The sequence below is a fragment of the Hemitrygon akajei genome, chromosome 18 (assembly GCF_048418815.1).
Source record: "Hemitrygon akajei chromosome 18, sHemAka1.3, whole genome shotgun sequence".
NCBI classification, from domain to species: domain Eukaryota; kingdom Metazoa; phylum Chordata; class Chondrichthyes; order Myliobatiformes; family Dasyatidae; genus Hemitrygon; species Hemitrygon akajei.
In genome coordinates, this window is record NC_133141.1 from 62,599,936 (window position 1) to 62,627,226 (window position 27,291).

The 27,291-nt window shown below is 43.8% G+C and overlaps 1 pseudogene; it reads right to left on the minus strand.

Annotated features, from left to right (window-relative positions):
* Positions 1–7,428: 7,428 nt before the first annotated feature.
* LOC140741610 (large ribosomal subunit protein eL32 pseudogene) lies at positions 7,429–7,900 on the minus strand (annotated as a pseudogene).
* Positions 7,901–27,291: the final 19,391 nt, after the last annotated feature.

Here is a 27,291-nt window from a genome sequence, read left to right on the forward strand (position 1 = left end):
GGGGACCCTATGTGGCAATTGTTGGAGAGAGAGAGATTTAGAGAAAAACTTGCCGATTCCTTTTATGATGTCAATCCTTCGAAAGTCGTTGGGAGTTGAGTTCCCCGTTGTTAGCTAAAAAACCGTTTTTCCGTGGCAAAGGCCACCGATTCTGGGGCAAATGGAAGCGGACGCACATGGCCTTCCACCGGCTTTCACTATTACGGGATCGCTAGCGTTTCTTCTGGTGCATCTGAAGGGACTGTTCCTCAGACCCTCTTTTATCCTGACTCACAGGGTCTCAGATGTCAATCAGGGTTGGGATGATGCAATCCCTCCACCAACCTCCCCCTCGGTTCATTGCCTGGGGGGGCTTTGATGCATCGTGCAGGATGCAATACACAAGTCCGTCTCCAAGAGACAATAGCCGGTATCAATGGGTCCGCCTTTCAGAGGCCAGGACACATTCCAACCCTTTTGTGGATTCTGCATGTCTTTCTCTCATTTCCTGTGTCCCCTGAACTGACTTAATAGTGATCTTGCAATTCTCACAAAGGAGGGGGCTACCCCGCACCCTTCGGCCCCTCAGAGGTGTGGCACATTCGTAACACAAGATAGAGGCAGGAAATATGTTCCAGATGCTGGGAGAGTCCAGTACCAGAGGGCATAGTTTGAGAATAAGGGGTAGGTCATTTAGGACGGAGATAAGGAAAAACTTCTTCTCCCAGAGAGTTGTGGGGGTCTGGAATGCACTGCCTCGGAAGGTAGTGGAGGCTAATTCTCTGGATGCTTTCAAGAAGGAGCTAGATAGGTATCTTATGGATAGGGGAATCAAGGGATATGGGGACAAGGCAGGAACCGGGTATTGATAGTAGTTGATCAGCCATGATCTCAAAATGACAGTGCAGGCTCAAAGGGCCGAATGGTCTACTTCTGCACCTATTGTCTATTGTCTATTGTCTATTTCCAGCTCATGCTGCCTCTCTTTCTCTCTTTCCTCCTTCTGCTTATCAGCTTCTTCTCTCTGCCTTTCAGCTTCCTCTCTCCCTCTCTCTGCCTCCAGCTGCCTTATCCGGAGTTCATGCTCCCTCTTCTTTTCCTCCTCAGCCAACCTTAATTTTTCTATCTGTAACTGAAGCTCACCCTCGACTGGTTTTGTCTCAGGGAACAGTTCCAATGCCCCCGACGGGAACACACCTTGGGATACATAATACACAGCTATTGTTCTCTGTATTTTCAACTTTCTCATCGCCGGTTTCACCGCCGAGAGATTCAATCGTCTCGCAACACTCACCAATTCCAACTTTCTGGCATCCTCTAATGCCCCCGTAGTTGGTTCTTTTAAAAATTTGTCAATTTCCATCTCTGCTGGTTTCCCGTCTGGTTATCCACACAACCAGATCAGATAAGGGACTTCTATCCCGATTCACTGGCCCATCAATTTGGTAATCAAATCCCAGACAAGCCCCCAATTTGTTAGTACCCCATAACTGGGTGTCAGACCAGCAAAGATAGAAGAATCGATTGGAGTCTAGTGTTTATTAGTAAACTACACAATACAGTATCAAAAATGCAAATATACATATAAAACAAGTTAGCAGTAATAAACTTAAAAGTGTAGGAATAATAATAAGCAATAATAAACCAGCTCTATCGATGTTTAGGGGTAAATGAGTTGTCACAGAAAAGTATAAAGTTCAGTTCAGTTCATACATGCTGAGGTAGTTATGATTGTTGTGTTGTAATCGTTGGATAGAGAGGGCGAGAGATTAGGCAGCTGCAGCAGGCAAACCTTCTGTGGCTTTCTTAACCCATCGTGTCGTTGTGGCCATTCAGTTATGACCCCTCCGTCCTTCAGTTAGACCGTTCTTCAGTGGTGGACTCATCACTCTGGCATGAGTGGACACACACACAAGTCCCCACCGGCCCTGCTATAACACTGTGAGCTTTATTGACCGATCTCCTGATTCGGTCTCCGAAACCCCCACCTTCCTGTGGGTTCACAACACTCAGTCAGTGTCCACTGGTGTGTCTGAAGGGTGTCTCTCCAGACCTGTCTTTTATCCCTACTAACGGGGTCTCAGCTATCCATCAACTCTGAATGACTGTGTCCATCAAATCAGGCCACTCATGTTGTCTCCTGAGGAATGTTAATGAGCAAGGTAAAGTCCTTGTATTGGGAGGTAAATAATCCAGGAAGAGTCAAAATACAATAGATCAACAGTCTCTTTCTCCCTCTTATCTGCAGCAGATGTTCTTGCCTGGGCTTTATCTCTCTCTCTCAGTAGCAGCATAGCAACAGCAATAGTTCATAGTTCTCGGGGGGGGGGGGAATGGTTAACTCTGCACCCCATTTCCATCAGGTCTGTTCGTCACTCATAACACACCCCATAAACCTTTTCATCCAATAGGTTTCAATAGGTGCATTTAATGTCAGAGAAATGTATACAATATACATCCTGAAATACTTTTTCTTCACAAACATGCACAAAAACAGAGGAGTGTCCCAAAGAATGAATGACAGTTAAAACTTTAGGGCCCCAAAGCCACCCCTACCAGCAGTAGCACTCTCCACTGAGTACTCAAGCATGCAGCAAAGCATCAATGAAGACACAGACTTGCAGTATCCCAAAAACTACTCATTCACTCGATAATTCAACACACCACGGGCTCTCACTCTCCCTAATAAGGAAAACAGAGATGTCCCCGTTTCACAGCGAGAGGGTAGACATAGCAAACAACTCGCTGATTTACAATGTTAAAAGACTGTTGCGTCACTTTTTCCGAGCTCTGTGCCCAGAGAGTCAGCACCAGAAAGGCACAACTCTCCAGACACACAGCCCCTGGCAGCTAACCTGCTGCTCCCAATGTCCCATGTTCTCCTGCGACACTTCAGTCAGGGGCACCAGCCTACAATCAGCACATCCCCAGAGCCACGAAATCCTGGAACTCTGAAGGCACACTCATCTTCCAGCCAGTTGTGAGGCTCTGAGAGCAGGACACATTCCTGCAAAGAACCGAAGTCAGCGTGTAACTCCAGGTCAGGGTCTTCAAAAGAACCCTGAAAAGGGAAAAAGAGAGATATCAAAGATAGAAATAAACACATTATCCTCCTCAACTTACACCATCCTACTACTAAACATACTTTTTCCTAACCCCTCCCACTCCACTTCCTGCAGGGATCACTCCCTATACAATTCGCTTGTCCATTCATCTCTCTCCACTAATCTCCCTCCCAGCACTTATCCCTGCAAGCGGCCAAAGTGCTACACCTGCCCATTCACCTCCTCCCTCACCACCATTCAGGGCCCATAACAGTCCTTTCAGGTGAGGCAACACTTCACCTGCAAACCTGGTGGGGTCACTTATTGTATCTGGTGCTTCCAATGTGGCCTCCTCTACATTGGTGAGACCCGTCATAAATTGGGGGACCACTTTGTCGAACACATTCATTCCATCTGCCAAAAGTGGAACTTTCCAGTGACCAAACAGTTTAATTCACATTCCCATTCCTGTTCCAACATGTTCCTCTTGCACTAAGATGAAGCCACCCTCAGGGTGGAGGAGCAACACCTTCAATTCTGTCTGGATGCCCTGATGGCATGAATATCAATTTCTCAGTCCGGTAACTTCTTTTTTCCCTTCCCCTCCCCTCTTCTTCTATTCCCCACTCTGATGTTTCACCTCTTCTCATCTGCCTATCACTTCCCCTTGGGTCCCCTCCTCCTTCCCTTTCTCTTATGGTCACTCTTCTCTCCTATCACATTCCATCTTCTCCAGCTCTTTATGGTTCCCACCCACCTGGCTTTACCTATCACCTTCTAGCTAGTCTCCGTCCTTTTTATTCTGGCATCTTCCTCCTTCCATTTCAGTCCTGATGAAGGGTCTAGGCCTGAAAATGCTGCTTGACCTGCTGAGTTCCTCCAACACTTTGCATGTGTTGCTGTTGTCATAATACATTGTCCATTCCTATTTGGGCCTAAGTTGTAATGAATATTCAAGATTCAAGATTGTTTCTTGCCATTGGTCAATACATAAGTACAAAGGAGAACAAAATGATCATTACTTCAGATCCAATGCAGCATAAAAAGATTACAGTAAGCATAAAAAGCACAATGAATATTTTTTTTTAAATATCATTTGCATCAAATCAAGTCTGTGAAGATTGTGCCAGACAGCCCACAAGTGGCTCCATGCTTTTGGGGCCAACATAGCATGCCCAGAACTTTTTAATCTATACATCTACGGAGGAAAGTAGAGCTCTCAGAGAAAACCCATGTGGCCACATTAAAACTATCTTGTCATTTGAGTATTTCTTTGTTTTTGGAGTACATCTATACTCCACCTTCCTCATTTTTCCCCAGAAACTCAAGTCATTCCTGCCAGCATCTCCTTCCAATTTACTTTGGCCAACACCTTTCTCATACCACTGTAATTTCCTTTACTCCACTGAAATACTGCTGCATCAGACTTTACTTTCTCCCTATCAAATTTTAAGTTGAACTCAATCATATTGTGATTACCATCTCCTAAGGTTCCTTTACCTTAAGTCCCCTAATCACCTCCAGTTCAGTACATAACACCCAATCCAGTATAGCTGATCCCCAGGGCTGGACTTTAGGCAGGGCTAGGCTGGGCTGTAGCCCAGGGGCCAGAGGTGCAGAGGTGTCCAAAATAGGTAGCTATCATCATGGTGGACAAAAAAAAATTTGAGAGTGGAGCACAGAAAAGAAACAAGAAAAAGAGGATCGTGAGAAAGAAGCATTAAAAAAGCCATTGAAATTGATGGAATTTTTTTAAACCTGTTCTCGATGATGCAGCAGTACCATCACTCTTGTCACAGTCTGAGACTGGTGGACGAAAGGAGACTTGTTCCACAGCAAGCACTAGCACCAGCATTAACACAGGACCACCGTCCTTGCCACAGTCAGCAGCTAACACTGAAGAGGCAGAGAGCATGACTTTGAGATTCCCGACCACAGAGGCCTCCGAATAACCAAGTTGGACCGCCATTAATGTTAACGTTACCGCTACTGAGGATCCTTACAGCACTGATCCTGCTCACTGGGGAAAGGAAACGTTAGATGATTCAGTCCGAGCATACTGGGCTAAGAAAGGGCAGGAGTCCTGCCAAAATAAGGATGTGGGTATCAAAGCTTCGGAACGAGTATACAAACAGCAGAGACGTTTTTTCTCCAAATTTCACTTCAAACGCAGGCTCACAAATTGTGAGTACATAACAATGCAATGGCTCTTACATTCCCCTTCCACCGGCTGCGTGTTTTGTTTTGCATGCCGCATCTTCAGTGATGGTAACTGTCAGTCCATCTTTGAAGCTGGCTTTAGCGACTGGAAACATGCCGCTGAGCGCATAGGAGAGCATGAAAATAGCGAACACCACAGGAAAACAATACTGACCTACGTTACACTATTCAAGATTCGTTAAAGAGCATTACAGGTGACATTAATCAGAATGTGGCAACTAGAAGTGAAGGAAGGTCACTATACAAAACAATGGACAAGCTTGAGATAGATTTTCTGAGCAAATTTGGCATTGCATTCTTCAGCGCTTTGAAAGTGCAAGTGTTGCCTTGCAAGCTGTAAATCTAGACCTGTGTAATGCTGTGGATTTGGTGAGATCACAACGGGGATACATAGCAAGCTTGCGTGATCAATTTGATACTTTTGAGACCCAAGCTAAAACTATGTCTCCAACAGTCTCACAAGTGTACAAAGAAGACACCCAACGACAAAGAAAACGTAAAACCTTTCTGGGTGAATCCACAACACCTGATGTTGGCTTGTCAGCCAGAGAAAAATTCTCAGTTACTGCTTTTTTGGTCGTGATGGATAGATTACTTGCAGAAATTGATTGCAGATTTGCATCATATAATGACCTTAACAACACACTTGGCATCCTAAACAATATTCCTTCTCTCTCTGTACAATATCTGCGCAAGAGATCATCTGATCTCCAAAGCAGATATTCAGTTGACCTGGAGTTAGACTTTGTGGAGGAGATTGTCCATTTCAGGGAATTTGTAAGTGGCAAAGAGATTTCATCCACAACAGTACTTTTATGCTTCCTCAGAGAAAAAAAACTTGCAGGTCATCTTCCCAAATGTAAGCATTGCTTTAAGGCTTTACCTGACCCTCCCTGTCACAAATGCAAGTGGTGAGCGATCTTTCTCCAAGCTCAAGCTAGTGAAGAATAGGCACAATGAGACAGGACAGGCTGAATCATCTTACTCTGATGTCACTTGAAAGTGATCTTGTTTGGAAACTGGATTTTAGTGATCTGATCAAGGACTTTGCTGCGAAGAAATCCAGAAGAACTAGGCTTTAATTTTAAAAAACAAGCATCTGACTTTGTAAATCTCTGGGCTTATGTGTCAGTACTGTTCCTGTTTTTGTGGCAATAGGCTGTTTACAAACCTAGTAAGTAATAAGTGGTCTTTACTCTGCAAGCCACACAGCACAGCAGTATGTGCTAGATCTCATTTTTAAAAAGATTGTTGGAGTATTGTCAAGTTTCCTAGTTTGCCATAGTGCCACCTCTCTTGGCCTTTTTGTCTCTCATTTCCATTTTATTTTCTCAGAACACACGGTTGAGAAAAATACCTAGATAAAAATGCTTTGGCATTGTTTGAGAAATAAGGCCTATGGTTTGTGCAGCAATAGCTAAATAAAGATTTAAGATTGGGTACATCATACTTCATCTCCCCATAACTTTACTAAGCCAACTAAGCCTAGGTCAATTTTTGAGTGCTTTAGATACTGTCCTTCAAACAAAGAATCTGCATTACTTTCTGTCCTCCCTCTTAAGGCCTGTAAGTTTATAGCCTACGTATTGTACTAAACCAATGTCTTGGTCCACAGCTTTGATATTTAGACCAGTACCACCTTGGCTCTTGTTCTTGCATTTTTTTTGCTTGGTACAGCAGCATTTTATGGTGTCAGCAGGGGCCCATCAGGGGCTCCAGCCCAGGGGCCCCGGTCCCACTGAATACAGCCATGCTGATCCCCTAGTAGGTTCAATGGCAAACTGCACTAAAACGCCATCTTTTAGGCATTCAACAAACTCATTCTCCTTAGATCCACTACCAACCTGATTTTCCCAATCGACCCGCATGTTAAAATCTCCCATGACTACCATAACATTGCCCTTTTGACTCGTTTTTTCTATTTCCCATTGAAATTTGTGGTCCACATCTGAGCCACTGTTGGGGAGGCTGTATAACTGCCATCAGGGTCCTTTTACCTTTGCAGTTTCTTAACTCACATTTTTCTACTGATTTAATGCTATTCTTTACCAGTAGTTCCACACCACCCCCTGTGCCTTCCTTTATATCACTCCAATACAAAATGTAACCTTGGACATTCAGCTCCCAACTACAACCATCTTTCAGCCATGATTCAGTGGTGGCCACAACATCATACCTGACAATCTTTTTTTTTAATTATTTTAAACATTTTATTAAAGAATTAGATATAGTTCAGTCAGAAGGCTATTCATTCTCTTCACTGCATAACCTGGCATTGGGATTGGTGATCTTGATAGCAAGCTGGGCTGCCCTCTCCACAATTGTCTTGCAGTTTTTGGAAAAGACATTGTGAGCAATCTCAGCACAATATGTCTTGTTGCTCATCATCAAAACTTCCGGCTCCTTCACATTGTGAACCAAGAATTTTTTGAATCCCGAGGGTAACGTGTTCGGTCTTCTTGTTGCTGCCATAACCAATGTTTGGCATAAGGATCTGACCCTTAAGTCTCCGGCGAACTCTATTGTCAATACCCCTTGTTTTCTGCCAGTTACGCGCAATTTTCACGATCAATTTAGTGATCTGACTGGTGACAGATGAATTCCTTCCTGTGTTTCTTCACAATGTTATGCTTGATAAGAGGTCTTAGGGCAGCCATGGTAACTGAGAAGCCTTAAGGCAAAAGAGCATACCTGGCAATCTGTAACAGTGCAACAAGATCATCCACCTTATTTCTTATACACCGTGCATTGAGATATAACACTTTGAGTACTGTATTTGCTACCCTTTTTAATTTTGTATCCCTAATACACTGATCCCCAAAACTGGATTTAACAGCGACCTCAGAACCCACGAAATCAGAATGAAAGCAAGTCAGTGAACTGCTTTAGTAGAGGAGAGAAAATAATGTGTTGAGCTTGGGTAAACTATTATTACCATGGTAACAAGACTGGCAGGAGATTAAATCTGAGCATGATTTTCTTGGTTTTAAACAAGCAAAGATCAACTTCATTCTCCATCTACATTTACATGTATTGTGAATTTGCTGTAATGTGTTGGTCAGGGTATGACATGCAACAAAAAAAAACGACATTCAACAATTCAAACACGAGGAAATCTGCAGATGCTGGAAATTCAAGCAACAATTATACAGAATAACAAGTATAGAAAAGTGAATTTGATAGTACTGATATGGAACAAGGATTTCCCTGTTCTTAATTTCATCTATCGATTACCAATATTTACAAATCCTTTTAGTTACATAGTATTTTCCATTAGTTACATAATAAGCACCATTCCTGAAGCAAAGCTTGAACAAAGCTACTAGAAATTATTTTGATTAGAGATGTATCTTGTTATTTCCTAAATGAAACTGATGGTTTAAGCAGTCGATCATAGAGTGTAATGCTGAATGCCTAAAGCATTTGTTAAGTCTGTTTTGCACAAGTCACAGGAACTCTGTGCTTACACCGCATTCATGCATAACTGGTAATCAATTTCATAATTTAAGTTTATTTTAAGGAGAACTTTTCAGAGAAAAACTTACTAATAGATGTTTATTAATAAGATTCTGTCATTTCACAAGTGCTGCAAGTGACTACTGATAATTTGAGAACAACATGTCCCACTGCTGCTGGCTGCAAGAGGCAGACGTGTATTTCCGAAGGAAGGATGAGTAACACAAATTCTTGAAGTGGCTGCTACTAATATTGATGGTAAAAACTAAACCTCTCAATATTGTCTTCCTTTGTTCAGTAACCTAATGGCATGAACATCAATTTCTCCACCTTCTGGTAATTTTTTTCTCCTTCCCCTTCCCACTCTGGCCCTTTACCTCTTCTGACCTTCGTATCACCTCCCCCTGCTGCCCTTCCTCCTTCCCTTTCTCCTATGGTCCTATCCTGCTGCCTTTCATATCAGACTCCTTCTTCTTTAGCCCTTTGCGTTTTCCACATCACCTCCCAGCTTGTTACTTCATTCCCCCTCCCCCACCCACTGGGCTTCACCCGTCACCTTCTACCTTAGCCTTCTTCCCCTCCCCCATCCACTTATTCTGGCATCTCCCCATTCCTTTCCAGTCTCTGAGCTGCTGAGTTCCTCCAGCACTTTGTGTGTGCTGCTCTGGATTTTATTTGAGTTGAATTGTGACTATTCTGTTCTTATATGCCATATCTCAGTCAATAAAAAACAAATATTGTGGATGCCATGCTAACCATCCTATTTACCTATCACTAATTTTTAGGGATCGATGCACACCGAGATCCCTCTCTTCTTCTATTATTCCTGATCAATGTAAAAAAGGTACATCTACGTCATTGATTTAATTTATTTTATTTCTTATTTTATTTAGAGATGTAGGGCAGAATAGGCCCTTCCCACCCTTTAAGCAGCACTACCCAGCAAGCCCCAATTTAACCCCAGCTTAATCATGACACAATTAACGATGACTAATGAACATACTAACCAGTACTTCTTTAGACTTTGGGAAGAAACCAGAGCACCCAGAGAAAACCCACACATTCCATGGGGGAGGATGTACAAACTCCTTACAGAGGACACTGGAATTGAACTTCTAATTCCGACGCCCCAAGCTGTAGTAACGTCAATAAGACCATAAGATATAGGAGCAGAAGTAGGCCATTTGAGTCTGCTCAACCATTCAATCATGGGCTGATCCAATTCTTCCAGTCATCTCCACTCTCCTGCCTTCTCCCCATACCCTGGCTAATCAAGAATCTATCTCTGCCCTAAATGCACCCAATGACTTGGCCTCCACAGCCGCTCGTGGCAACAAATTCCACAGATTTACCACCCTCTGAATGAAGTAATTCCTCCACATCTCTGTTCTAAATGAATGTCTTTCAATCCTGAAGTCATGCCCTCTTGTCCTAGACTCCCCTACCATGGGAAATAATTTTGCCATATCTAATCTGTTCAGGCCTTTTAACATTCAGAATATTTCTATGAGGTTCCCCCTCATTGTCCTGAACTCCAGGGAATACAGCCCAAAAGCTGCCAGACGTTCCTCACACGGTAACCCTTTAATTCCTCGAATCATTCTTGTGAATCTTCTTTGAACCCTCTCTGATGTCAGTATATCTTTTCTAAAATAAGGAGGCCAAAACTGCACACAGTACTCCAAGCGTGGTCAGTTTTGGGCTCCTTATTTTAGAAAAGATATACTGACATTGGAGAGGGTTCAGAGAAGATTCACAAGAATGATTCCAGGAATCGGCTAACTGCTCTGCTACAGTGGCACCAATAATGAGGACATTTCAGTCAATAGTTTATTTTACAAGCACGTTTCACTCTCTCAGCATAATCAGTAACTCTCCAATAGCTTGACTACTGGACTCATACATGTGAAGAAAATCAAGCTGAGAGGGAGAATGGCTGATGAACTGTGGTGCTCCCAGTGTGACCTCCTGTACATCGGTGAAACCCAACGTAGATTGGGAGACTGCTTTGCCGAGCAACTACGCTCCAGTGCTGGGGACTGTCAGCAAGAATCACCATGCTTCTAACGCCTACGTAGCATTTCCACAACTTACTCACCACAACCTGCACAGGTTTTAAATGTGGGAAGAAATGTATGAGGTCACAGGAAGAACCTACGAACTCCTAGGGGAGGAGGCAAATTCAGATGAGGCAAAGTGACTGAGCAGGGCAATTGAAGTCCATGGCAGGACTAATCCTCTCTGGTGCAATCAACAGAATCAAAATTCGATTTATTATCACTGACTTAAATGATGTAAAACTTGTTTTGGTGCAGCAGTCTGAGCAAAGACATGAAGTTACTATAAATTACAAAAATACTAAATATTAATAAATAGTAAAAGGAATAATGAGACAATTTGATTGGGGTCATGGACTTTTCAGAGATGGTGGATGGGAAAAGCTGTTTCTGAATGATTAATGGTGAGTCTTTCAGTTCCGTTACCAGCAGTAATGAGAAAAAGGTATGTCTCAGATAGTGAGGATCCTAAGTGATGACTGCTGTCTTCTTGAGGCACCATCTCTTGAAGATGTCCTGGATGGTGAGGCAGGTTGTGCCCATGATGGATCTGGCTGCACCCTCTTGCAATTCCATGCATTGGAACTTGCTTTTCAGATGCTGATGCAACTAGTCAGAATGCTCACCATTGTATATCGAACGGAATCTGTAAATCTCTGGTGATATACCAGATCACTTCAATTTCCTTAAAAACTAAGGGCCATTGTTCAAAGCATCTAGTGCACAGATGCAGAGATATTTCTCAGTGCTGTCTGCGAATTAATGTGAGGGTGACTGTGAAACTATAACAATGGTCCAGAGTGGACCCTTTAAATTAAGTAGATATCCAAATTGCTGGGTGATTCGATTCTTTCTGGTGAGTGTAAAACAAGGCTCATAAATCTCACTTTTGGACCTGGTTTCTTTCAATAGGTCAGAAACACATGGGATATAAGTTATATAGTCATTAAGTCAAACTGCTGAGAAAGAAGTGCTTCAGCCCACTATCTCCATGCTGACCATAAAATACTCACCTGTTCCAATCCTACTTAACAGCGGGTCAGTAGTCTTCTATGCTGTGGCAATTTAACTGCTAAGTACTGTAGATACATCCTAAATGTGGGGAGAGTATAGACCTTGAACACACTGTAACTCAGAGTGCTGCAGGAAGCTGATTGTACCTCACGTGCAGGACTTGTAATGGAAATATGATACCAACATTAGAATGGATAATGACAGGAAGTGCCCAGTTCCAATTTACCAGTGGTGGGACTTTAACAGTAAACAGACAGAGACATTGCAAATATTTCCAGTCATTCCATCATGGCTGATTTACTTTTCCTCTCAACCTCATTCTCCTATCTTCTACCTATAACCTTTACTAATCAAGATCCCATCAACCACTGCTTTAAATATACCCAATGACTTGGCCTCCACATCCATCAGTAGGTATGAAATACACAGATCCACCACCCTCTGGCTAAAGAAATTCCTGCTCATCTTTTTAACCACAGAACCATAGAACATTGCAGCACAGAAACTGGCCTTTTGGCCCTTCTTGGTTGTGCCGAACCATTTTTCTGCCTAGTCCCACTGACCTGCACCTGGACCATATCCCTCCAAACCCTTCTCATCCATATACCTGTCCAAGTTTTTCTTAAATGTCAAAAGTGAGCCCACATTCACCACCTCATCTGGCAGCTGAAGTGGTGAATAGTGGTGAATTTTCTGAAGAGACTTTTTATCAGTGATTCACTCATACAAGCCAGGTACACATTGTGTTTAACTAATTAGGCTGTGTTTTACAGGGGAAATGCATCTAGAATCAGTAATGCTGTAAAAATTCCATTGGTTCACTTGGTCCTTTGGGGAAGGCTATCTGCTCCCCGGCTATCTCAAGTGTGCTCCAAACTAGAGTATGTGCAAGGTGATGAAATCATACATTTCAGGAGTAATACATCCTTGACTTTCAAAATGGTCAGACTCCAAATATGGTGTGACAAGAGTCTTTTGGACCCAAATACTGGGATCTCCGAAGCAAAGTTCGAGACATGGTATCAAACTGGATCAAAGCACAAAACAAGTGCTAGACAACATCACTAGTAGCTTACAATTGAGCATTGAACCAATGTTCCTTAAAAACTCAATTCTTGGCACCCAAAACACGATTATTAGCAGGACCGTCCTGAACTCTTAAAGGCTATTCGTACTCCAGGGGGTTTAAGCGTCTAATACTGGAAGCTAGTGTGGCTGGGAATATCTCACATCAGGACTCCTCCTCCCCTACTGCCAACTCCTGACAGCCCTGGCTACTTGGAGTGGTGGTGATGGTAATCGTGGATGACAGCTGAATCCAAGAAGTGTCTTTCAGGCACTCAAGCTCCTCTCCTCAGGTCCGAATCCTTCCCAGTCCATGAAGTATTGGCAAACACCTCAAATAGTACACAACTTCAAACGTCTTCTCACCATGAAGACCTGGTCCCCCTCAGCAGACCTGGGTGGCGATGAAGCTGATGGTGGGGCCAAAGGGCTGATGCAGACTGGGTTTAATTTAGAGATGCAGAAAGTGGGGTTGATCTTCAGGGTCTTGGGGAGCTGCAGGGTATAAGCCGCCGGGTTTACTTTTCTCAGAACTTTGAAAGGTCAAATGAACTTGGGCATCAACGTTCTAGGTTCCACCTGGAGAGGCAAATCATGAGTGGAAAGCCAAACTTGGTGCCCAGACTATTTTCTAAATGGAGAGAAAATCTGAGATGCAAAGGGACTTGGGAGTCCTTGTGCAGAACACCCTAAAGGTTAGCTTGCAGGTTGAGTCTGTGGTGAGGAAGGCAAATGCCATTTTAGCATTCATTTCAAGAGGTCTAGAATACAAGAGCAGGGATGTAATGCTGGTGAGACTTCACCTTGACTATTGGGCTCCTCATCTTAGAAGAGATGTGCTGGTATTGGAGAAGGTCCAGAGGAGGTTCACAAGGATGATTCCAGGAATGAAAGGGTTATCATACGAGGAACATTTGATGGCTCTGGGTCTGTACTCGCTGGAATTTAGAAGGATGAGGGGGATCTCATTGAAACCTCAGGAGTAGATGTGGAAAGGATGTTTCCCATGGTGGGAGAGTCTAGGACAAGAGGGCACAGCCTCAGGATAGAGGCGCGTCTATTCAAAACAGAGATGTGGAGAACTTTCTTGAGCCAGAGGGTGATGAACTTGTGGAATTTGTTGCCACATACAACTACGGAGGCCAGGTTGTTGGGTGTATTTAAGACAGAGATTGATAGGTTCTTGATTGGACATGGCGTCAAAGGTTACGGAGAGATGGCCAGAAAATGGGGTTGAGGAGGTGGAAAAAAATGATTAGCCATGATTGAAACATAGAAACATAGAAAACCTACAGCACAGTACAAGCCCTTCAGCCCACAAAGCTGTGCCGAACATGTCCTTACCTCAGAAATTACCAAGGGTTACCCATAGCCCTCTATTTTTATAAGTTCCATGTACCTATCTAGAAGTCTCTGAAATTACCCTATCACTGCCTCCACCACCGTTGCCGGCAGCCCATTCCACGCACTCACCACTCTCTGTGTAAAAAACATACCCCTGACATCTCTGTACCTAATTCCAAGCACCTTGAAACTGTGCCCTCTCATGCTAGCTATTTCAGCCCTAGGATAAAGCCTCTGACTATCCACATGATCAATGCCTCTCATCATCTTATATGCCTCTATCAGGTCACTTCTCATCCTCCATCGCTCCAAGGAAAAATAGTAGCGTTCACTCAACCAAATGGCGAAGCAGACTCGATGGGTCAATTAGCCTAATTCTACTCCATAAGGGTATGCTCTTATGAGTACAGGGCTCTTTGTTTTGGGTGCATACCTCATACAGCCGCACGTACTGCTGAACTTCTCCAATCATTCTGGGCCACCAATACTCTTAATAAACTCGAAGATCCTAGCAATCCCTGGGTGTGTGGTCATTCTCGACAAATGTCCCCATTGGAGTACCTGGCACCAGATGGAACTTGGGACACTTGCACTTGGGTCATGTGAACAAGAGTGTTGCTTCCCCAATGAATTGATGCTACCACCTTGGCTTGGGGCAAAATGGTGGTAGGCTGCTCCTCTCATTCCAGTTCATCAAACTGACGGGACAAGGCATCTGGCTTCTGGTTCTTCAACCTTGTCAATAGGTCAGGATGAATTCAAAGTGGTTAAAGAACAAAGCCCACCTGGCCTGCCTGGAATTCAGCCTCTTGGCCTCCTGAATACAAGCCAGATTCTTGCAGTCAGTCCAAACAATAAAAGGGTTCAAAGGTTTCAAAGGTACATTTAATATCAGAGAAATGTATACAATATGCATCTGGAAATGCTTTTTCTTCACAACCATCCACAAAAACAGAGGAGTGGCCCCCAAAGAATGAACGACAGCTAAATGTTGGAACCCCAAAGTGCCCCCCAGCTCCCCTCCCTCCTGCGCATAAGCGACAGCAAGCAACAATCCCCCCTCCCCCACCAGCAAAAAAAAAGCATCGGCACCTGTCACCGAGCACTCAGGAGTGCAACAAAGCAACAGCAAAGACACAGACTTGCAGTACTCCAAAGACATACCACAGGCTTTCTCTCTCCCTAATAAGAAAGAAAGAAGTGTCTCCGTTTAACAGCAAGAGGGGAGACATAACAAACAACTCGCTGATTTACGATGTTAAAAGTCTGTTGCATCGCTTTTTCCAAGCTCTGTGCCCAAAGATCTCAGGTCTCCGGGCACACAGCCTTAGATCTTCCGACTCCAATGACACACCGATCCCCCACACCCCCGAAGGCGAGCGAAGCTCTTAGGCTGAGCCCTTGGCATGGCATTATGAAACCCCAAGAACGGGTCCCATTCCCACAAAGAAACGTAGTCAGTGTTTAACTCCAGGTCAGGGTCTTCAAAAGAATCCTGAAAGGGAAAAATAGAGATATTAAAGATAGAAATAGAGCTGTTTCCGAAGATGCAAGCAAAGGACTTGCCTTTAGGCACCATTGTTTCTCCTAAGCTCCTCCTCCCTCAAGCCAGTGAGGTCATTCCTCCAAGTCTAACTTAACCACAAGAAGTTCCCAATTACTGATGTCATAGTTCCTCTCTGCTGGGGATAGCCGTCTGGAGAAAAATGCACATGGGTGCAGTTTACTGTCCGAAGGTGATCGATGAGACAAGACTGCACTCACTCTGATGTCTGAGGCTTCTGCAATGAAGGGAAGATCCAGGTTGGGAGAAAACAAGATGGGAGCTGTTGTGAACCACTGTTTAAGCTCTGCAAAAACAGCCTCCGCTTCAGTCATCCAGACAAAAGGGCCTGTGGGTTTCTTACTTAGCACAGTCAGTGGAGCTGCCACCAAGCTGATGTTCCTTATGAACTTCCAGTAGAAGTTTGAAAACACCAGAAATTGATGGACTTGTTTGATACTGGATGATAGTGGCCAGTCTCTGACTGCCTGGGTCTTTGTAGAGTCCATCTTGAGATTGCCCTTGGAGATAATGAAACCCAAAAATGAAACTGACTTCTACTTGACATAAAGCCCATGGTTTAGAAGCCTCTTTAAAATGTCCCTGACATGAGTGATATTCTCCTCCATGGACTTCGAGAAGACTAGGATATCATCCAAGTAGACGAAGGCATACTTATGGAGAGTATCCCAGAGAACAACATTTATAAAGGCCTGAAAAATGGCTGGAGTGTTCGCAGGGCCAAAGGGCATAACCAGGTACTCATCGTGCCCCATTGGTGTATTGAATGCTGTCTTCCACTCATCATCTTCCGCAATATGGACCAGACTGTATGCCCTCCATAGGTCTAGTTTTGTGAATACCCTCACCCCATGGAGCATCTCGAAGACTGTATTTTTGGGTGGAAGTGGGTAGCAATTCTTGGCCATTATCCAGTTTATACCCCTATAATCCACGCACTGCCACAGGCTCCCATTTTTCTTTTGTACAAAGAAGAAGCCTGCACCAGCGGGTGAGGTAGAGGACTGAATGAACCCCATGGCAAGAGCTTCCCTTATATACTCCTCCATTGCGCTTCTCTCTGGGACTGAGAGTCCACTGAGGACAAGTACCAGGCAGCAGGTCTATAGCACCATCACAGAGTTGGTGCAGTGGAAGAATTGAAGCCTTTCCCTTGCTGAAGATCTCCTCCAAATCCTTGTAGTTGGATTTTGACATGTTTGGATGTCTCTATCTTCTCTGTTCCTTCCTTCAAGGATGACTCCCAAGGCTTCTTGGGTGGCAGGAGTGTGAGTCCTCTCCTTAAGCTCGCGAAGTACCTTCATAGAAACAGCGGCCAAACCAGCCAAATCTCCGTCTGTGTCTTCAGGCAGTGAGGTGTTACAGAGGGTTCTTTCCCACCCCCCTCACCGCCATCCCAAGAACAGGCTTCAAGGATCAGCATCAAGGAGTCATTCCCTTCCTTGAGACCTGGCAGCTGGATTCCTTAAACTTAGCTGCAAGTTTCCCAGACAGCTCAGGCATCTCCTAGGGTCTCTCCTAAACTAGAGATTCCCTCTCTCTATTCCCTATGGGATCCCGACTAGAGAGTGTCAGGACTCACATAGGTCCATGTTGTCTAGAACTGGGGTATCTGCTCTTGAGTGCAGGACTAGGTCTCCAGAGGGTCTTAGGTTCCTCGCACTGAAGGCTGCCCCCTTACTGGTCGTTGGTCATGAGAGGATTTGGGTGTTGGAACACCATACCACAAACAAACCCACGTACAATGACTGGACCAAGCAATGATTCTCCCCTCCTTCCAGTGCATGGATGGGTTATGCTGAGACAGCCGAGGGGACCCAACGATCAGGGGTATAAGTGGAGAGACAAATATGGAGAAACAAATATTTTTCACATGATCCCCTGTCCTCATCTGTGACACCACAGTTTGTTGCTGGATCTGCCCGGAACCTAGGAGGCAGCCATCCAAGACAGTTGCAGGCAAGGAATAATTCAATTCTCACAGTTGTACGTCGAGCTGTCGGACGTTCCTGTTACCCGCTGCCCCAGAGTCCACAAAGGCCTTCACCTGCCTCCGGTTCTCACCCCAGGTGATCTCCACCTTCAGCACAAAACCAGAATCTGTGGGATTGGTGGCTGCTATCATCACAGTCCTCCTGATACTGGACAGTCTTAGCACTTCTCCAGATGGATGAGCTTTGGACATTTGGCCCACAGATAACCTGCTTTCCTGCTGTAAAAGCAGTCACGTTGACTAACACTGGGACCTCTCATTGGCAGAGAGTCCAGTGCCATTGACCTGCATGGTTTCAACTGGATCTTGAGCAGGGAACAGGCTGGTCATGGTCCAAGGTTGGAGAGTAGACCTGGAATGCATAGGGACCGGGCTCGGACTGGCTCTCTTCAACCTCCTGAAGTGTTCCCACTTTGGCTCTGCCAGATGATTATCGACACAGATGGACTGGTCAATTAGAACCTCTAAGTTCTCTGCTGGCTCACCCAAGGTGAGAGCCAAGATCTGAAATCTGATCACATAGTCAGCTGCTGACTGCCCCCTCCCCCCCACTGTCAACCTACGTTCTCAATGCGCGGTGGCCCAGGCCAGAGCACTCACTGTTGAAATGGGTGTGATTTTTATTTGTGGAGTTTGTGGTCTGATTTACATTTCTGTGCTGACTTCCACCTAATTAAGGCAAGTTTTGTAAACAGGACCTGTGAGATTCTGTTCTCTCCCAGAATCTCACATTTAGTCTGTTTATTCAGACTCAGAATGAGGAGAGACTATAGAGTGGGTTTGTCTTCCTTGGAGCAGAGGAAACTGAGAAGATGGGAGGGTATGGAATCCGATTAGAGGCATACAACATTATAACGGCTATGTTAAGAATCTTTTCCCCCAACAAATTTATCTGAAAATAGAGAACATGGGTTTAAACTATGGATGGAGGAAGAGGATGTAAGGGGCAAAGCTGAAGATTGAAGTCCAAAGTACAGGGAGTCAGGCGGTAGAAGCCTGAAGGTTGAAGAGCAAAGGTAGAGGCCTGAATGAGTCACAATAACCTGGATCACTGGGATCAGAGGTTAGTGCGAGTCCAAAAGTTGAGGCCCGAAGATCAAACCTATGACTGGCGAGTCCTGAGGTGAAGTCCAAAGTTGAAGACCCAATGTCTGTGAGCCTAACCTGAGAGTCCAAGGCCAAGGACTGGAGGCCCAGAGGTGGCCTGTCCTGGGGTTAGAAGCCTGTCTTTATGTATTGAGGAGGATGAGAAGGAAGGTGGGAAAGGGGTTTGGTTTGCTGTTTCCGACTTGTTCTGTTGTTGTTGTGTTTTCTTTGTTATCCTGTTGAACATTGTAGGCATGTTATTTTAGCACTGGAATGTGTAGTGACACTGGAAGGCTGCTCCTAGCACATCCTTGAGTATGTTCGTTGTTAACGCAAATGACACATTTTACTGTACATTTATCATACACATGACAAATAAATCTGAACTTTTTTACCCAGAGAATGATTGGAGTCTGGAAAAAGCTTCCTGAGGAGGTGGTTGAGACAGACTCTGTATTCTCACAACATTTAAGAAGCATCTAGATAACCACTTGAATTGCTAATGCACGGAAGACCATAAGACCAAAGGACATTGGAGCAGAATTAAGCCATTTGGCTCATCGAGACTGTAGATAGGACCAAGAGCTAATAAATAGGATTAGTATAGATGGTTAGCTCTATTACTTTAAAATTTTATCTTTGAAATATGCATCTCACTCTCTATTCCTCTTTCTTTCGCTGTCTCTTAAACACACACTCTCTCTCTCTCTCCCTTTCTCACTACCTCTTTAACTCTTCCTTCTCCCTTTCCTTCTCTCTTTTGCTATATCTCACACATTAGAATGTAGCCTGACTCCTTGTGCTGTGATTACACAACCACCCACCATGAGCTGTTACCATGACAACGTTATTCTGCCTCTCAGCCAATGAGGAAGACAAGCCCCCAGCATGGCTCTGCATGTCACAGGTAATGAGTAGTAACAATGTCATGTTTAATCAGTGACTGCTGAGTGAAGTTGCTTCCTCTGCAGGACAAACATTTTGAGAAGCACAAATGGTCTCCTAGACCTGATACACTCTCCCATCTCCAAACAGGAGAGGAAGCAAGAACTGTTCCAGGTGGGTCCTCATTATTTTACCTCCACAAGTAGTCTGGTGTATCACTGCATGGGCACAGTAGAAGTACACTTATATAGCACCTTTAGCGACTTCAGGATGTTGCATTCTATCTATTATTAATGATCCATGATTCCTCTGCATAGATATAGAGATCCTGATGTATATTTCCAGCATTTTTGTTCTACTTAGAATCATAGTTATAGAGCACCACAGCGCATAAACAGGCCGTTCAGCCCATCTACTCCATTCCAAACTATTGTTTTGCCTTGTCCATTGACCTGCACCTAGCCCAAACCCTTCCCAACCATAGTTATCCGAAGTTCTCTTAAATGTTGAAATCAAGCACACATCCGCCTCTGGCAGCTCATTCCACCCTCTGAGTAAAGAAGTTTCCCCTGATATTACCCTTAAATATTTTACCTTTCACCCTCAACCCATCACCTCGAGTTTTAGTCTCACAAAACTTCAGTGGAAAAAGCTTGCTTGCATTTGCTCTATCTATAACCCTGAAAATTTTGTATACAGAATGTCTATCAAATCACCCCTCATTCTCCTACACTTCAGGGAATAAAGTCCTAACTGATTCAACCTTTCCCTATAACTCAAGTCCTCAAGACCTGGCAAATCCTTGTAAATTTTCTCTGTACTTTTTCAACCATGTTTACTTCTTTCCTGTAGCTAGGTGGCCAAAACTGCACACAATACTCCAAATTAGGCCTCACCAACGTCTTATACAACTTCAACATAACATCACTCAATACCTTGATTTATGAAGGCCAGTGTGCCAAAAGCTCTCTTTACGATATTATCTACCTGTGACGCCACTTCCAAGAAATTATGGATTTGTATTCCTGGATCCCTTTGTTCTACCACACTACCATTCACAGTGTAAGACCTACTCTGATTTATCTTCCCAAAGTACAACACCTCACACTTGTCTGCATTAAATTTTATCTGCCATTTTTCAGTTTGTCAAGATTCAGTTGCAAGCTTTGATAGCTTTCCTTGCTGTCCACTATGTCCCCAATTTTGGTGTCATCCACAAATTTGCTGACCCACCTTACCACGTTATCATTCAGATCATTGAATAAGATGACAAAATACAATGCACCGAGCACTGATCACTGCTGCACATTATAGTCACTGGCCTCTAATATGAGAGGCAACCATAGAACCATAGAACATTACAGCACAGAAACAGGCCTTTTGGCCCTTCTTGGCTGTGCCGAACCATTTTTCTGCCTAGTCCCACTGACCTACACCTGGACCATATCCCTCCAAACCCCTCTCATCCATATTCCTGTCCAAGTTTTTCTTAAATGTCAAAAGTGAGCCCACATTCACCACTTCATCTGGCAGCTCATTCCACACTCCCACCACTCTCTGTGTGAAGAAGCCCCCATAATGTTCCCTTTAAACTTTTCCCCCTTCACCCTTAACCCATGTTCTCTGTTTTTTTTCTCCCCTAGCCTCAGTGGAAAAAGCCTGCTTGCATTCACTCTATCTATACCCATCATAATTTTATACACCTCTATCAAATCACCCCTCATTCTCCTAGGCACCAGGGAATAAAGTCCTAATCTATTCAACCTTTCTCTGTAACTTAGTTTCTCAAGTCCCGGCAACATCCTTGTAAACCTTCTCTGCACTCTTTCAACCTTATTAATATCCTTCCTGTAATTAGGTGACCAAAACTGCACACAATACTCCAAATTCAGTCTCACCAATGTCTTATACAATCTCACCATTACGTTCCAACTCTTATTTTACTCAATACTTTGATTTATAAAGGCCAATGTACCAAAAGCTCTCTTTACAACCCTATCTACTTGTGACACCACTTTTAGGGAATTATGTATCTGTACTCCCAGATCCCTCTGTTCTACTGCACTCCTCAGTATCCTACCATTTACCTTGTATGTTCTACCTTGGCTTGACCTTCCAAAGTGCAATACCTCACAGTTGTCCGCATTAAATTCCATCTGCCATTTTTCAGCCCATTCCTCTAACTGATTCAAATCCCTCTGCAAGCTTTGAAAACCTTCCTCACTGTCCACTACACCTCCAATCTTTGTATCATCAGCAAATTTGCTGATCCAACTTGCCGCATTATCATCCAGATCATTGATATAGATGACAAATAACAATGGACCCAGCACTGATCCCTGTGTCACACCACTAGTCACAGGCCTCCACTCAGAGAAGCAATCCTCCACTACCACACTCTGACTTCTCCCATTGAGCCAATGTCTAATCCAATTTACTACCTCTCCATGTATACCTAGCGACTGAATCTTCCTAACTAACCTCCCATGAGGGCCCTTGTCAAAGGCCTTACTGAAGTCCATGTATACAACATCCACTGCCTTCCCTTCATCCACCTTTCTGGTAACCTCCTCAAAAACTCTAATAGATTTGTTAAACACGACCTACCACACACAAAGCCATGCTGACTTTTTCTAATAAGTCCCTGTCTATCCAAATACTTGTAGATCCTATCTCTTAGTATTCCTTCCAATAACTTACCTACTACCGATGTCAAACTTATCGGCCTATAATTTCCCGGCTTACTTTTTGAGCCTTTTTTAAGCAACGGAACTACATGAGCTATCCTCCAATCCTCTGGCACCTGACCCATGGATATCGACATTTTAAATATTTCTGCCAGGGCCCCTGCAATTTCAACACTTGTCTCCTTCAAGGTCCGAGGGAATACCTGTCAGGTCCTGGGGATTTATCTACTCTGATTTGCCTCAGGACAGCAAGCACCTCCTCCTCTTTAATCTGTATAAGTTCCATGACCTCCCTACTGGTTTGCCTTGTTTCCATAGACTCCGTTCCAGTTTCCTTAGTAAATACAGATGCAATAAACCCATTTAATATTTCTCCCATTTCTTTTGTTTCCATACATAGCCGACTACTCGGATCTGCAAGAGGACCAATTTTATCCCTTACTATCCTTTTGTTCTTAACATACCTGTAGAATCTCTTAGGATTATCCTTCACCTTGACTGCCAAAGCAACCTCATGTCTTCTTTTAGCCCTCCTGATTTCTTTCTTAAGTATTTTCTTACTCTTTTTATACTTCTCAAGCATCTTGTTTCCTCCCTGTTGCCTATACATGTTATACATCTCTCTCGTCTTCTTTATCAGAGTTCCAATATCCCTTGAGAACCAAGGTTCCTTATTCTTATTCATTTTGCCTTTAACCCTGACAGGAACATACAAACTCTGCATTCTCAAAATTTCTCCTTTGAAGGCCTTCTACTTACCAATCACATCCTTGCCAGAGAACAACCTGTCCCAATCTACGCTTTTTAGATCCTTTCTCATTTCTTCAAATTTGACCTTTTTCCAGTTTAGAACTTCAACCCAAGGACCAGATCTATCTTTATCCATGATGAAGTTGAAACTAATGGCGTTATGATCACTGGAACCAAAGTGTTCCCCTACACACACTTCCGTCACCTACCCTAACTCATTTCCTAACAGGAGATCTAATATTGCATCCTCCCTAGTTGGTACATCTATATATTGATTTAAAAAACTTTCCTGAACACATTTTACAAACTCTAACCCATCTAGACCTTTAACAGTATGGGAATCCCAATCAATGTTTGGAAAATTAATATCCCTTACAATCACAACTTTCTCTCTCCTGCAGTTGTCTGTTATCTCTCTGCAGATTTGCTCCTCCAATTCTCCAATGAACTATTGGGTGGTCTATAATACAACCTGATTAATGTGGTCATACCGTTCCTGTTTCTCAGCTCCACTCATATGGCCTCAGTAGACAAGCCCTCTAATCTGTCCTGCTGAAGCACTGATGTAATATTTTCCCTGACTAGCAAAGCCATCCCCCCACCCTTCATCCCTCTGCCTCTATCATGTCTGAAACATCGGAACCCTGGAACATTGAGCTGCCAGTCCGGCCCCTCCTGTAGCCAAGTTTCAGTAATGGCTATGATGTCATAATTCCATGTGTCAATCCAGGCCCTCAGCTCATTTGCCTTTCCCACAATACTCCTCACACTGAAATATACACACCTCAGAAGATTATTACCACCACACACAATCTTGCTATTTGTGACTTTGCATGAACTACTAACATAATTTATTTTTACCCCCACTCCACTATCTGCTCTGGCACTCTGGTTCCCATCCCCCTGCAAATCTAGTTTAAACCCTCCCCAATAACACTAGCAAACCTCCCTGCAAGTATATTGGTCCCCTTGTAGTTCAGGTGTAACCCGTCTCTCTTGTACTGGTCTCACCTGCCCCAGAAGAGGTCCCAATGATCTAGAAATCTGAAACCCTGCCCCCTGCACCAGATTCTCAGCCACGTGTTCATCTACCAGAGCATCCTATTCTTACCCTCACTGGCACGTGGCACAGGCAGCAATCCGGAGATTACTACCCTCGAGGTCCTGTTTTTCAACTTCCTACCAAGCTCTCTGTACTCACTCTTCAGGACCTCCTGACTCTTTCTACCTATGTCATTGGTACCAATGTGTACCACAACATCTGACTGATCACCCTACCACCTCAGAATTCTGTGCACGTGATCAGAGACATTCCTGACCCTGGCACTTGGGAGGCAACAAACCATCTGGGAGTCTCTGTCACAACCACAGAATCTCCTGTCTGTACCCCTGGCTATGGAGTCCCCTATCACTACCGCTCTCCTCTTCTTCCTCCTTCCCTTCTGCACTGCAGAACCAGACTCAGTGCCAGAGATCCGGCTGCCACAGCTTGTCCCAGGTAAGCCATCCCCCCCAACAGTATCCAAATCAGTATACCTGTTCTGGAGGGGAATGGCCACAGGGGAACCCTGCACTACCTGCCCTTCCCCCTTCCCTCGCCTGACAGTACCTGTGCCCTGTTCCTTAGGTGTAACTACCTCCTGGAAGCTACTATTTATAAACTGCTCAGTCTCCCGAATGATCCGGAGGTCATCCAGCTCCTGCTCCAGTTCCCTAACACTGTCTGTTAGGAGCTGCAGCTGGATGCAGTTCTTGCAGGAATCGTTGTCAGGGACACCGAAGGTCTCCCTAACTTCCCACATCCTGCAAGAGGAGCATTCCAACATCCTGCCTGGCATATTCTCTAGTCTGAACTAAAGAAAAAGAAGAAAACAGAAACTTACCGGAACCTACCCTTGCCTCTGCCTGTTTCTCGCCAAAGACTGATTGAGCCAAAGCCGTCCCACTCCAATTCAGTCCACTCCGACGATGGCCGCTGTATATGGCAGTCTTTCTTTTAAACTTTGACGCGCTATGTCACGCGCCTGCACAGTCTAGCCTCCTTTCCCTGAGCTGTTAAAGAAAAGAAAAATGACCTTCTCTCCACGATGCCTTCAGTCTTCCACTCTCAGCCTCTTGGTTCAATTGAAAAACCATCTACTACCATATTCTGGCTTCTTCTGCAAAGCCAATATCAAATCCAATTTACTACCACATCCTGAATGGTGAGTGACTGAATCTGTTTGAACAACCTCCCTTATGAGACTTTGTCAAATGCCTTGCTGAAGTACACATAGACAACATCTACTGCCTTTCCTTCATCAACTTTCCTGGTAATCTCCTCAAAAAATTCTATAAGATTGGTTAGACCAGTCCTACCATGCACAAAGCTATGTTGACTATCCCCAATCATTCCCTGTCTATCCAAAGACAAATACTGTGCCTAGTCCCTTAGAATACATTTCAATAACTTATCCACTACTGAAGTCAGTCTCACCAGCCTATAAATTCTTAGCTTACTCTGAGAAGTTTTCTTAAACAACTGAACAACATTAGCTATCCGCCATTACTTCAGCACCTACCCCTTGGCTAAGGATGTTTTAAATATCACTGCCATGACGCTGCAATTGCTGCACTAGCCTCCCCCAGGGTCCAAGGGAGCATCTTGTCAAGCCTTGGGAATTTATCCACTCAATTTGCCTCGTCAGCAAAGAACCCCTCCCCCGTAAACTGTGTATGGATCATGACCTTGCTGCTGTTTTGACTCTGTATCCATTTCTTGAATAAATAAAGATACAAGGACTCCCTTATCTCAAATGAATTAACTCACTGGTGGATTTGAATCACATGTGGTTTAAAATGGATAATATTCCTTGGGTAGAGGTTTGTATAATAATCCATTAGTGTCATTGTTACTGTAATTTCAGTTTTCAGTTTAACTTAATGACTGTGACTGTGTGAAAACTGATTTTTTTCACCCTTGAAGCCTTGACCAAGTACTTGTTGATATTTTTTTAATCTTTTCACAATAAAGTATCTAATAATTTTTGATCATTTCCATTCCATTCATCAAGCACAACCTCTCAACAAAATTATCAATTTATGCCTAAATTTATGGCCAGTGTCGAACTCCCAGCTACTAACATCTTCCTGGTATTAAGTCATCCATAATTTGTCATAAAAACATTTTCATTCTTGTCGGACAACATCTGATTACTTTAAGCTTTTAAGCCCGTTAATTTTTTCCTTTAAATTGAATTGAATTAATTTAGATATTATATGTTTAGGTCACTCATAGGGATATTGTATCCAGAGATACCGGCCACGTGACAGACGCACTGCCACCTGGCTGGTCGGAGGACACACCACATGCCAATCAACATTTGGTCCCTCCCAACTAATCAATGCACACCTAAATTATTGGTCACCTTAATTGGATTATCTTGTCCAGCCCCATGCTATAAAAGGTGAGACTTGGGCCTGGCTTGGTCTCTCTTACAGACCACCTCATTGAAGGTAAGTGCATTGATTTATGTTTGGGAAGGTCTATCGTTTGTCCCGGTAAGGGAGCTGTGGCTATCCAAGGTCAAGGGGGATAGCTGTTGTAGTGCTTTTCCCTTGTTCTTTGTTTGTGTAACTGTACCCTGTCCCCACACTGCTTCCTGTGTATTGTAGATGCTTGTGTTGACCTGACTTCCCCTTGTTAAATAAATTCCTTATTATTAAAACTGTGTGTGTCCAGGCCTCTACTGTTGAGACTCAAAGAACCAGTTATTTTCCATCACAACAGATATGAATGCATTATTGTCCATCTTTAATTGCCAATGGGAAGGTGCTAATGAGTCCTTTTTAAATTTTGTTTTAGTTTATAGATGCAGAACGGTAACAGGCTTTTCATGCCCAACGAGCGTGTTCTGCCCAATTACACCTATGTGACCAATTAACCAACTTACTCTGTTTTTGCAATTTGGGTAGAAACAGTAATGTAATGGCTAGTATAACACTTTACTGCACCAATGATCAAGGTTTAATTCACAACGTTGTCTGTAAGGAGTTTGTACATTGAATTCCATAACCTTCTACAAAGCTAAATCTTGTGACATAAGGGACAGCAGAGCTTTGCTTCCAGATGAGCTCAATGACTTCAATACTCACCTTAATCACCAGA